The sequence below is a fragment of the Pimephales promelas genome, chromosome 21, assembly GCF_988280905.1.
Source record: "Pimephales promelas chromosome 21, fPimPro1.hap1.1, whole genome shotgun sequence".
Classification (NCBI taxonomy): domain Eukaryota; kingdom Metazoa; phylum Chordata; class Actinopteri; order Cypriniformes; family Leuciscidae; genus Pimephales; species Pimephales promelas.
The window spans coordinates 28,079,939-28,091,811 of NC_142789.1; positions in this window are offsets into that span (position 1 = coordinate 28,079,939).

The following is an 11,873-nucleotide window of genomic DNA, read 5'->3' on the forward strand; positions in this document are numbered from 1 at the left end:
CTCTATCATAATCCAGAGTTTTGAGAAAATTGGAGAAACTTAATTTTTCGCCCAAAAATGAAAAAAAAAAAAACGAAAGGGGTAACACTGTCATTTTTTTTTTTTCGGGTCAAAATTTTGAATTTCGATATCTCAGCTCTGGAAGGGTCTACAGCCTCCATTTTTGCACCCAGGTCAAAGTCTCGCGCCCCTCTATCAGAATCCAGAGTTTTGAGAAGATTGGAGAAAATTCATTTTTCGCCCAAAAATGAAAAAAAAAAAACTAAAGGGGTAACACTGTCATTTTTTTTTTTCGGGTCAAAATTTTGAATTTCGATATCTCAGCTCTGGAAGGGTCTAGAGCCTCCATTTTTGCACTCAGGTCAAAGTCTCGCGCCCCTCTATCAGAATCCAGAGTTTTGAGAAGATTGGAGAAACTTCATTTTTCGCCCAAAAATGAAAAAAAACAAAAGGGGTAACACTGTCGTTTTTTTTTCAGGTCAAAATTTTGAATTTCGATGTCTCAGCTCTGGAAGGGTCTAGATCCTCCATTTTTGCACTCAGGTCAAAATCTCGCGCCCCTCTATCAGAATCCAGAGTTTTGAGAAGATTGGAGAAACTTCATTTTTCGCCCAAAAATGAAAAAAAACAAAAGGGGTAACACTGTCGTTTTTTTTTCGGGTCAAAATTTTGAATTTCGATATCTCAGCTCTGGAAGGGTCTAGAGCCTCCATTTTTGCACTCAGGTCAAAGTCTCGCGCCCCTCTATCAGAATCCAGAGTTTTGAGAAGATTGGAGAAACTTCATTTTTCGCCCAAAAATGAAAAAAAACAAAAGGGGTAACACTGTCGTTTTTTTTTTCGGGTCAAAATTTTGAATTTCGATATCTCAGCTCTGGAAGGGTCTAGAGCCTCCATTTTTGCACTCAGGTCAAAGTCTCGCGCCCCTCTATCAGAATCCAGAGTTTTGAGAAGATTGGAGAAACTTCATTTTTCGCCCAAAAATGAAAAAAAACAAAAGGGGTAACACTGTCGTTTTTTTTTCGGGTCGAAATTTTGAATTTCGATATCTCAGCTCTGGAAGGGTCTAGTGCCTCCATTTTTGCACTCAGGTCAAAGTCTCACACCCCTCTATCAGAATCCAGAGTTTTGAGAAGATTGGAGAAACTTCATTTTTCGCCCAAAAATGAAAAAAAACGAAAGGGGTAACACTGTCGTTTTTTTTTCGGGTCAAAATTTTGAATTTCGATATCTCAGCTCTGGAAGGGTCTAGAGCCTCCATTTTTGCACTCAGGTCAAAGTCTCGCGCCCCTCTATCAGAATCCAGAGTTTTGAGAAGATTGGAGAAACTTCATTTTTCGCCCAAAAATGAAAAAAACAAAAGGGGTACCACTGTCATTTTTTTTTCGGGTCAAAATTTTGAATTTCGATATCTCAGCTCTGGAAGGGTCTAGAGCCTCAATTTTTGCACCCAGGTCAAAGTCTCGCGCCCCTCTATCAGAATCCAGAGTTTTGAGAAGATTGGAGAAAATTCATTTTTCGCCCAAAAATGAAAAAAAACGAAAGGGGTAACACTGTCGTTTTTTTTTTCGGGTCGAAATTTTGAATTTCGATATCTCAGCTCTGGAAGGGTCTAGAGCCTCCATTTTTGCACTCAGGTCAAAGTCTCGCGCCCCTCTATCAGAATCCAGAGTTTTGAGAAGATTGGAGAAACTTCATTTTTCGCCCGAAAATGAAAAAAAACGAAAGGGGTAACACTGTCGTTTTTTTTTCGGGTCGAAATTTTGAATTTCGATATCTCAGCTCTGGAAGGGTCTAGAGCCTCCATTTTTGCACTCAGGTCAAAGTCTCGCGCCCCTCTATCAGAATCCAGAGTTTTGAGAAGATTGGAGAAAATTCATTTTTCGCCCAAAAATGAAAAAAAACGAAAGGGGTAACACTGTCGTTTTTTTTTTCGGGTCGAAATTTTGAATTTCGATATCTCAGCTCTGGAAGGGTCTAGAGCCTCCATTTTTGCACTCAGGTCAAAGTCTCGCGCCCCTCTATCAGAATCCAGAGTTTTGAGAAGATTGGAGAAACTTCATTTTTCGCCCGAAAATGAAAAAAAAACGAAAGGGGTAACACTGTCGTTTTTTTTTCGGGTCGAAATTTTGAATTTCGATATCTCAGCTCTGGAAGGGTCTAGAGCCTCCATTTTTGCACTCAGGTCAAAATCTCGCGCCCCTCTATCAGAATCCAGAGTTTTGAGAAGATTGGAGAAACTTCATTTTTCGCCCGAAAATGAAAAAAAACGAAAGGGGTAACACTGTCGTTTTTTTTTTCGGGTCGAAATTTTGAATTTCGATATCTCAGCTCTGGAAGGGTCTAGAGCCTCCATTTTTGCACTCAGGTCAAAGTCTCGTGGCCCTCTATCATAATCCAGAGTTTTGAGAAGATTGGAGAAACTTCATTTTTCGCCCAAAAATGAAAAAAAAACAAAAGGGGTAACACTGTCGTTTTTTTTTTCGGGTCAAAATTTTGAATTTCGATATCTCAGCTCTGGAAGGGTCTAGAGCCTCCATTTTTGCACTCAGGTCAAAGTCTCGCGCCCCTCTATCAGAATCCAGAGTTTTGAGAAGATTGGAGAAACTTCATTTTTCGCCCAAAAATGAAAAAAAACAAAAGGGGTAACACTGTCGTTTTTTTTTCGGGTCGAAATTTTGAATTTCGATATCTCAGCTCTGGAAGGGTCTAGAGCCTCCATTTTTGCACTCAGGTCAAAGTCTCACACCCTTCTATCAGAATCCAGAGTTTTGAGAAGATTGGAGAAACTTCATTTTTCGCCCAAAAATGAAAAAAAACGAAAGGGGTAACACTGTCGTTTTTTTTCGGGTCAAAATTTTGAATTTCGATATCTCAGCTCTGGAAGGGTCTAGAGCCTCCATTTTTGCACTCAGGTCAAAGTCTCGCGCCCCTCTATCAGAATCCAGAGTTTTGAGAAGATTGGAGAAACTTCATTTTTCGCCCAAAAATGAAAAAAAACAAAAGGGGTAACACTGTCGTTTTTTTTTTCGGGTCAAAATTTTGAATTTCGATATCTCAGCTCTGGAAGGGTCTAGAGCCTCCATTTTTGCACTCAGGTCAAAATCTCGCGCCCCTCTATCAGAATCCAGAGTTTTAAGAAGATTGGAGAACCTTCATTTTTCGCCCAAAAATGAAAAAAAACAAAAGGGGTAACACTGTCGTTTTTTTTTTCGGGTCAAAATTTTGAATTTCGATATCTCAGCTCTGGAAGGGTCTAGAGCCTCCATTTTTGCACCCAGGTCAAAGTCTCGCGCCCCTCTATCAGAATCCAGAGTTTTGAGAAGATTGGAGAAAATTCATTTTTCGCCCAAAAATGAAAAAAAACGAAAGGGGTAACACTGTCGTTTTTTTTTCGGGTCGAAATTTTGAATTTCGATATCTCATCTCTGGGAGGGTCTAGAGCCTCCATTTTTGCACTCAGGTCAAAGTCTCGTGGCCCTCTATCATAATCCAGAGTTTTGAGAAGATTGGAGAAACTTAATTTTTCGCCCAAAAATGAAAAAAAAACAAAAGGGGTAACACTGTCGTTTTTTTTTTCGGGTCGAAATTTTGAATTTCGATATCTCAGCTCTGGAAGGGTCTAGAGCCTCCATTTTTGCACTCAGGTCAAAGTCTCGCGCCCCTCTATCAGAATCCAGAGTTTTGAGAAGATTGGAGAAAATTCATTTTTCGCCCAAAAACAAAAAAAAACAAAAGGGGTAACACTGTCGTTTTTTTTCGGGTCAAAATTTTGAATTTCGATATCTCAGCTCTGGAAGGGTCTAGATCCTCCATTTTTGCACTCAGGTCAAAATCTCGCGCCCCTCTATCAGAATCCAGAGTTTTGAGAAGATTGGAGAAACTTCATTTTTCGCCCGAAAATGAAAAAAAAACAAAAGGGGTAACACTGTCGTTTTTTTTTTCGGGTCGAAATTTTGAATTTCGATATCTCAGCTCTGGAAGGGTCTAGAGCCTCCATTTTTGCACTCAGGTCAAAGTCTCGTGGCCCTCTATCATAATCCAGAGTTTTGAGAAGATTGGAGAAACTTCATTTTTCGCCCAAAAACGAAAAAAAACAAAAGGGGTAACACTGTCGTTTTTTTTTTTCGGGTCAAAATTTTGAATTTCGATATCTCAGCTCTGGAAGGGTCTAGAGCCTCCATTTTTGCACTCAGGTCAAAGTCTCGCGCCCCTCTATCAGAATCCAGAGTTTTAAGAAGATTGGAGAACCTTCATTTTTCGCCCAAAAATGAAAAAAAACGAAAGGGGTAACACTGTCGTTTTTTTTTTCGGGTCAAAATTTTGAATTTCGATATCTCAGCTCTGGAAGGGTCTAGAGCCTCCATTTTTGCACCCAGGTCAAAGTCTCGTGGCCCTCTATCATAATCCAGAGTTTTGAGAAAATTGGAGAAACTTAATTTTTCGCCCAAAAATGAAAAAAAACGAAAGGGGTAACACTGTCGTTTTTTTTTTTCGGGTCAAAATTTTGAATTTCGATATCTCAGCTCTGGAAGGGTCTAGAGCCTCCATTTTTGCACTCAGGTCAAAGTCTCGCGCCCCTCTATCGGAATCCAGAGTTTTGAGAAGATTGGAGAAACTTCATTTTTCGCCCAAAAATGAAAAAAAACAAAAGGGGTAACACTGTCGTTTTTTTTTCGGGTCAAAATTTTGAATTTCGATATCTCAGCTCTGGAAGGGTCTAGAGCCTCCATTTTTGCACCCAGGTCAAAGTCTCGCGCCCCTCTATCAGAATCCAGAGTTTTGAGAAGATTGGAGAAAATTCATTTTTCGCCCAAAAATGAAAAAAAACGAAAGGGGTAACACTGTCGTTTTTTTTTCGGGTCGAAATTTTGAATTTCGATATCTCATCTCTGGGAGGGTCTAGAGCCTCCATTTTTGCACTCAGGTCAAAGTCTCGTGGCCCTCTATCATAATCCAGAGTTTTGAGAAAATTGGAGAAACTTAATTTTTCGCCCAAAAATGAAAAAAAAAAACGAAAGGGGTAACACTGTCGTTTTTTTTTTTCGGGTCGAAATTTTGAATTTCGATATCTCAGCTCTGGAAGGGTCTAGAGCCTCCATTTTTGCACTCAGGTCAAAGTCTCGCGCCCCTCTATCAGAATCCAGAGTTTTGAGAAGATTGGAGAAACTTCATTTTTTGCCCGAAAATGAAAAAAAAACGAAAGGGGTAACACTGTCGTTTTTTTTTCTGGTCAAAATTTTGAATTTCGATATCTCAGCTCTGGAAGGGTCTAGAGCCTCCATTTTTGCACTCAGGTCAAAATCTCGCGCCCCTCTATCAGAATCCATAGTTTTGAGAAGATTGGAGAAACTTCATTTTTCGCCCAAAAACGAAAAAAAACAAAAGGGGTAACACTGTCGTTTTTTTTTTCGGGTCAAAATTTTGAATTTCGATATCTCAGCTCTGGAAGGGTCTAGAGCCTCCATTTTTGCACTCAGGTCAAAGTCTCGTGGCCCTCTATCATAATCCAGAGTTTTGAGAAGATTGGAGAAACTTCATTTTTCGCCCAAAAATGAAAAAAAAAACGAAAGGGGTAACACTGTCGTTTTTTTTTCGGGTCGAAATTTTGAATTTCGATATCTCAGCTCTGGAAGGGTCTAGAGCCTCCATTTTTGCACCCAGGTCAAGGTCTCGCGCCCCTCTATCAGAATCCAGAGTTTTGAGAAGATTGGAGAAACTTCATTTTTCGCCCAAAAATGAAAAAAAACAAAAGGGGTAACACTGTCGTTTTTTTTTTGGGTCAAAATTTTGAATTTCGATATCTCAGCTCTGGAAGGGTCTAGAGCCTCCATTTTTGCACTCAGGTCAAAGTCTCGCGCCCCTCTATCATAATCCAGAGTTTTGAGAAGATTGGAGAAACTTCATTTTTCGCCCAAAAACGAAAAAAAACAAAAGGGGTAACACTGTCGTTTTTTTTTTCGGGTCAAAATTTTGAATTTCGATATCTCAGCTCTGGAAGGGTCTAGAGCCTCCATTTTTGCACTCAGGTCAAAGTCTCGTGGCCCTCTATCATAATCCAGAGTTTTGAGAAGATTGGAGAAACTTCATTTTTCGCCCAAAAATGAAAAAAAACAAAAGGGGTAACACTGTCGTTTTTTTTTCGGGTCGAAATTTTGAATTTCGATATCTCAGCTCTGGAAGGGTCTAGAGCCTCCATTTTTGCACTCAGGTCAAAGTCTCACACCCCTCTATCAGAATCCAGAGTTTTGAGAAGATTGGAGAAACTTCATTTTTCGCCCAAAAATGAAAAAAAACGAAAGGGGTAACACTGTCGTTTTTTTTTCGGGTCAAAATTTTGAATTTCGATATCTCAGCTCTGGAAGGGTCTAGAGCCTCCATTTTTGCACTCAGGTCAAAGTCTCGCGCCCCTCTATCAGAATCCAGAGTTTTGAGAAGATTGGAGAAACTTCATTTTTCGCCCAAAAATGAAAAAAAACAAAAGGGGTAACACTGTCGTTTTTTTTTCGGGTCAAAATTTTGAATTTCGATATCTCAGCTCTGGAAGGGTCTAGAGCCTCCATTTTTGCACTCAGGTCAAAATCTCGCGCCCCTCTATCAGAATCCAGAGTTTTAAGAAGATTGGAGAACCTTCATTTTTCGCCCAAAAATGAAAAAAAACAAAAGGGGTAACACTGTCGTTTTTTTTTCGGGTCGAAATTTTGAATTTCGATATCTCATGTCTGGGAGGGTCTAGAGCCTCCATTTTTGCACTCAGGTCAAAGTCTCGTGGCCCTCTATCATAATCCAGAGTTTTGAGAAAATTGGAGAAACTTAATTTTTCGCCCAAAAATGAAAAAAAAAAAAACGAAAGGGGTAACACTGTCATTTTTTTTTTTTCGGGTCAAAATTTTGAATTTCGATATCTCAGCTCTGGAAGGGTCTAGAGCCTCCATTTTTGCACCCAGGTCAAAGTCTCGCGCCCCTCTATCAGAATCCAGAGTTTTGAGAAGATTGGAGAAAATTCATTTTTCGCCCAAAAATGAAAAAAAACGAAAGGGGTAACACTGTCGTTTTTTTTTCGGGTCGAAATTTTGAATTTCGATATCTCATCTCTGGGAGGGTCTAGAGCCTCCATTTTTGCACTCAGGTCAAAGTCTCGTGGCCCTCTATCATAATCCAGAGTTTTGAGAAAATTGGAGAAACTTAATTTTTCGCCCAAAAATGAAAAAAAAAAACGAAAGGGGTAACACTGTCATTTTTTTTTTTCGGGTCGAAATTTTGAATTTCGATATCTCAGCTCTGGAAGGGTCTAGAGCCTCCATTTTTGCACTCAGGTCAAAATCTCGTGGCCCTCTATCATAATCCAGAGTTTTGAGAAGATTGGAGAAACTTCATTTTTCGCCCAAAAATGAAAAAAAACAAAAGGGGTAACACTGTCGTTTTTTTTTTCGGGTCAAAATTTTGAATTTCGATATCTCAGCTCTGGAAGGGTCTAGAGCCTCCATTTTTGCACTCAGGTCAAAGTCTCGCGCCCCTCTATCAGAATCCAGAGTTTTGAGAAGATTGGAGAAACTTCATTTTTCGCCCAAAAATGAAAAAAAACGAAAGGGGTAACACTGTCGTTTTTTTTTCGGGTCAAAATTTTGAATTTCGATATCTCAGCTCTGGAAGGGTCTAGAGCCTCCATTTTTGCACTCAGGTCAAAGTCTCGCGCCCCTCTATCAGAATCCAGAGTTTTGAGAAGATTGGAGAAACTTCATTTTTCGCCCAAAAATGAAAAAAAACAAAAGGGGTAACACTGTCGTTTTTTTTTCGGGTCAAAATTTTGAATTTCGATATCTCAGCTCTGGAAGGGTCTAGAGCCTCCATTTTTGCACTCAGGTCAAAATCTCGCGCCCCTCTATCAGAATCCAGAGTTTTAAGAAGATTGGAGAACCTTCATTTTTCGCCCAAAAATGAAAAAAAACAAAAGGGGTAACACTGTCGTTTTTTTTTCGGGTCAAAATTTTGAATTTCGATATCTCAGCTCTGGAAGGGTCTAGAGCCTCCATTTTTGCACCCAGGTCAAAGTCTCGCGCCCCTCTATCAGAATCCAGAGTTTTGAGAAGATTGGAGAAACTTCATTTTTCACCCAAAAATGAAAAAAAACAAAAGGGGTAACACTGTCGTTTTTTTTTCGGGTCAAAATTTTGAATTTCGATATCTCAGCTCTGGAAGGGTCTAGAGCCTCCATTTTTGCACTCAGGTCAAAATCTCGCGCCCCTCTATCAGAATCCAGAGTTTTAAGAAGATTGGAGAACCTTCATTTTTCGCCCAAAAATGAAAAAAAACAAAAGGGGTAACACTGTCGTTTTTTTTTCGGGTCAAAATTTTGAATTTCGATATCTCAGCTCTGGAAGGGTCTAGAGCCTCCATTTTTGCACCCAGGTCAAAGTCTCGCGCCCCTCTATCAGAATCCAGAGTTTTGAGAAGATTGGAGAAAATTCATTTTTCGCCCAAAAATGAAAAAAAACGAAAGGGGTAACACTGTCGTTTTTTTTTCGGGTCGAAATTTTGAATTTCGATATCTCATCTCTGGGAGGGTCTAGAGCCTCCATTTTTGCACTCAGGTCAAAGTCTCGTGGCCCTCTATCATAATCCAGAGTTTTGAGAAAATTGGAGAAACTTAATTTTTCGCCCAAAAATGAAAAAAAAAAAACGAAAGGGGTAACACTGTCATTTTTTTTTTTCGGGTCGAAATTTTGAATTTCGATATCTCAGCTCTGGAAGGGTCTAGAGCCTCCATTTTTGCACTCAGGTCAAAGTCTCGCGCCCCTCTATCAGAATCCAGAGTTTTGAGAAGATTGGAGAAACTTCATTTTTTGCCCAAAAATGAAAAAAAACAAAAGGGGTAACACTGTCGTTTTTTTTTCAGGTCAAAATTTTGAATTTCGATATCTCAGCTCTGGAAGGGTCTAGATCCTCCATTTTTGCACTCAGGTCAAAATCTCGCGCCCCTCTATCAGAATCCAGAGTTTTGAGAAGATTGGAGAAACTTCATTTTTCGCCCGAAAATGAAAAAAAAACGAAAGGGGTAACACTGTCGTTTTTTTTTCGGGTCGAAATTTTGAATTTCGATATCTCAGCTCTGGAAGGGTCTAGAGCCTCAATTTTTGCACTCAGGTCAAAATCTCGCGCCCCTCTATCAGAATCCAGAGTTTTGAGAAGATTGGAGAAACTTCATTTTTCGCCCGAAAATGAAAAAAAACGAAAGGGGTAACACTGTCGTTTTTTTTTTCGGGTCGAAATTTTGAATTTCGATATCTCAGCTCTGGAAGGGTCTAGAGCCTCCATTTTTGCACTCAGGTCAAAGTCTCGTGGCCCTCTATCATAATCCAGAGTTTTGAGAAGATTGGAGAAACTTCATTTTTCGCCCAAAAATGAAAAAAAACAAAAGGGGTAACACTGTCGTTTTTTTTTCGGGTCGAAATTTTGAATTTCGATATCTCAGCTCTGGAAGGGTCTAGAGCCTCCATTTTTGCACTCAGGTCAAAGTCTCACACCCTTCTATCAGAATCCAGAGTTTTGAGAAGATTGGAGAAACTTCATTTTTCGCCCAAAAATGAAAAAAAAACGAAAGGGGTAACACTGTCGTTTTTTTTCGGGTCAAAATTTTGAATTTCGATATCTCAGCTCTGGAAGGGTCTAGAGCCTCCATTTTTGCACTCAGGTCAAAGTCTCGCGCCCCTCTATCAGAATCCAGAGTTTTGAGAAGATTGGAGAAACTTCATTTTTCGCCCAAAAATGAAAAAAAACAAAAGGGGTAACACTGTCGTTTTTTTTTCGGGTCAAAATTTTGAATTTCGATATCTCAGCTCTGGAAGGGTCTAGAGCCTCCATTTTTGCACTCAGGTCAAAATCTCGCGCCCCTCTATCAGAATCCAGAGTTTTAAGAAGATTGGAGAACCTTCATTTTTCGCCCAAAAATGAAAAAAAACAAAAGGGGTAACACTGTCGTTTTTTTTTTCGGGTCAAAATTTTGAATTTCGATATCTCAGCTCTGGAAGGGTCTAGAGCCTCCATTTTTGCACCCAGGTCAAAGTCTCGCGCCCCTCTATCAGAATCCAGAGTTTTGAGAAGATTGGAGAAAATTCATTTTTCGCCCAAAAATGAAAAAAAACGAAAGGGGTAACACTGTCGTTTTTTTTTCGGGTCAAAATTTTGAATTTCGATATCTCAGCTCTGGAAGGGTCTAGAGCCTCCATTTTTGCACTCAGGTCAAAATCTCGCGCCCCTCTATCAGAATCCAGAGTTTTAAGAAGATTGGAGAACCTTCATTTTTCGCCCAAAAATGAAAAAAAACAAAAGGGGTAACACTGTCGTTTTTTTTTCGGGTCAAAATTTTGAATTTCGATATCTCAGCTCTGGAAGGGTCTAGAGCCTCCATTTTTGCACCCAGGTCAAAGTCTCGCGCCCCTCTATCAGAATCCAGAGTTTTGAGAAGATTGGAGAAACTTCATTTTTCACCCAAAAATGAAAAAAAACAAAAGGGGTAACACTGTCGTTTTTTTTTCGGGTCAAAATTTTGAATTTCGATATCTCAGCTCTGGAAGGGTCTAGAGCCTCCATTTTTGCACTCAGGTCAAAATCTCGCGCCCCTCTATCAGAATCCAGAGTTTTAAGAAGATTGGAGAACCTTCATTTTTCGCCCAAAAATGAAAAAAAACAAAAGGGGTAACACTGTCGTTTTTTTTTCGGGTCAAAATTTTGAATTTCGATATCTCAGCTCTGGAAGGGTCTAGAGCCTCCATTTTTGCACCCAGGTCAAAGTCTCGCGCCCCTCTATCAGAATCCAGAGTTTTGAGAAGATTGGAGAAAATTCATTTTTCGCCCAAAAATGAAAAAAAACGAAAGGGGTAACACTGTCGTTTTTTTTTCGGGTCGAAATTTTGAATTTCGATATCTCATCTCTGGGAGGGTCTAGAGCCTCCATTTTTGCACTCAGGTCAAAGTCTCGTGGCCCTCTATCATAATCCAGAGTTTTGAGAAAATTGGAGAAACTTAATTTTTCGCCCAAAAATGAAAAAAAAAAAACGAAAGGGGTAACACTGTCATTTTTTTTTTCGGGTCGAAATTTTGAATTTCGATATCTCAGCTCTGGAAGGGTCTAGAGCCTCCATTTTTGCACTCAGGTCAAAGTCTCGCGCCCCTCTATCAGAATCCAGAGTTTTGAGAAGATTGGAGAAACTTCATTTTTTGCCCAAAAATGAAAAAAAACAAAAGGGGTAACACTGTCGTTTTTTTTTCAGGTCAAAATTTTGAATTTCGATATCTCAGCTCTGGAAGGGTCTAGATCCTCCATTTTTGCACTCAGGTCAAAATCTCGCGCCCCTCTATCAGAATCCAGAGTTTTGAGAAGATTGGAGAAACTTCATTTTTCGCCCGAAAATGAAAAAAAAACGAAAGGGTTAACACTGTCGTTTTTTTTTCGGGTCGAAATTTTGAATTTCGATATCTCAGCTCTGGAAGGGTCTAGAGCCTCAATTTTTGCACTCAGGTCAAAATCTCGCGCCCCTCTATCAGAATCCAGAGTTTTGAGAAGATTGGAGAAACTTCATTTTTCGCCCGAAAATGAAAAAAAACGAAAGGGGTAACACTGTCGTTTTTTTTTTCGGGTCGAAATTTTGAATTTCGATATCTCAGCTCTGGAAGGGTCTAGAGCCTCCATTTTTGCACTCAGGTCAAAGTCTCGTGGCCCTCTATCATAATCCAGAGTTTTGAGAAGATTGGAGAAACTTCATTTTTCGCCCAAAAATGAAAAAAAACAAAAGGGGTAACACTGTCGTTTTTTTTTCGGGTCGAAATTTTGAATTTCGATATCTCAGCTCTGGAAGGGTCTAGAGCCTCCATTTT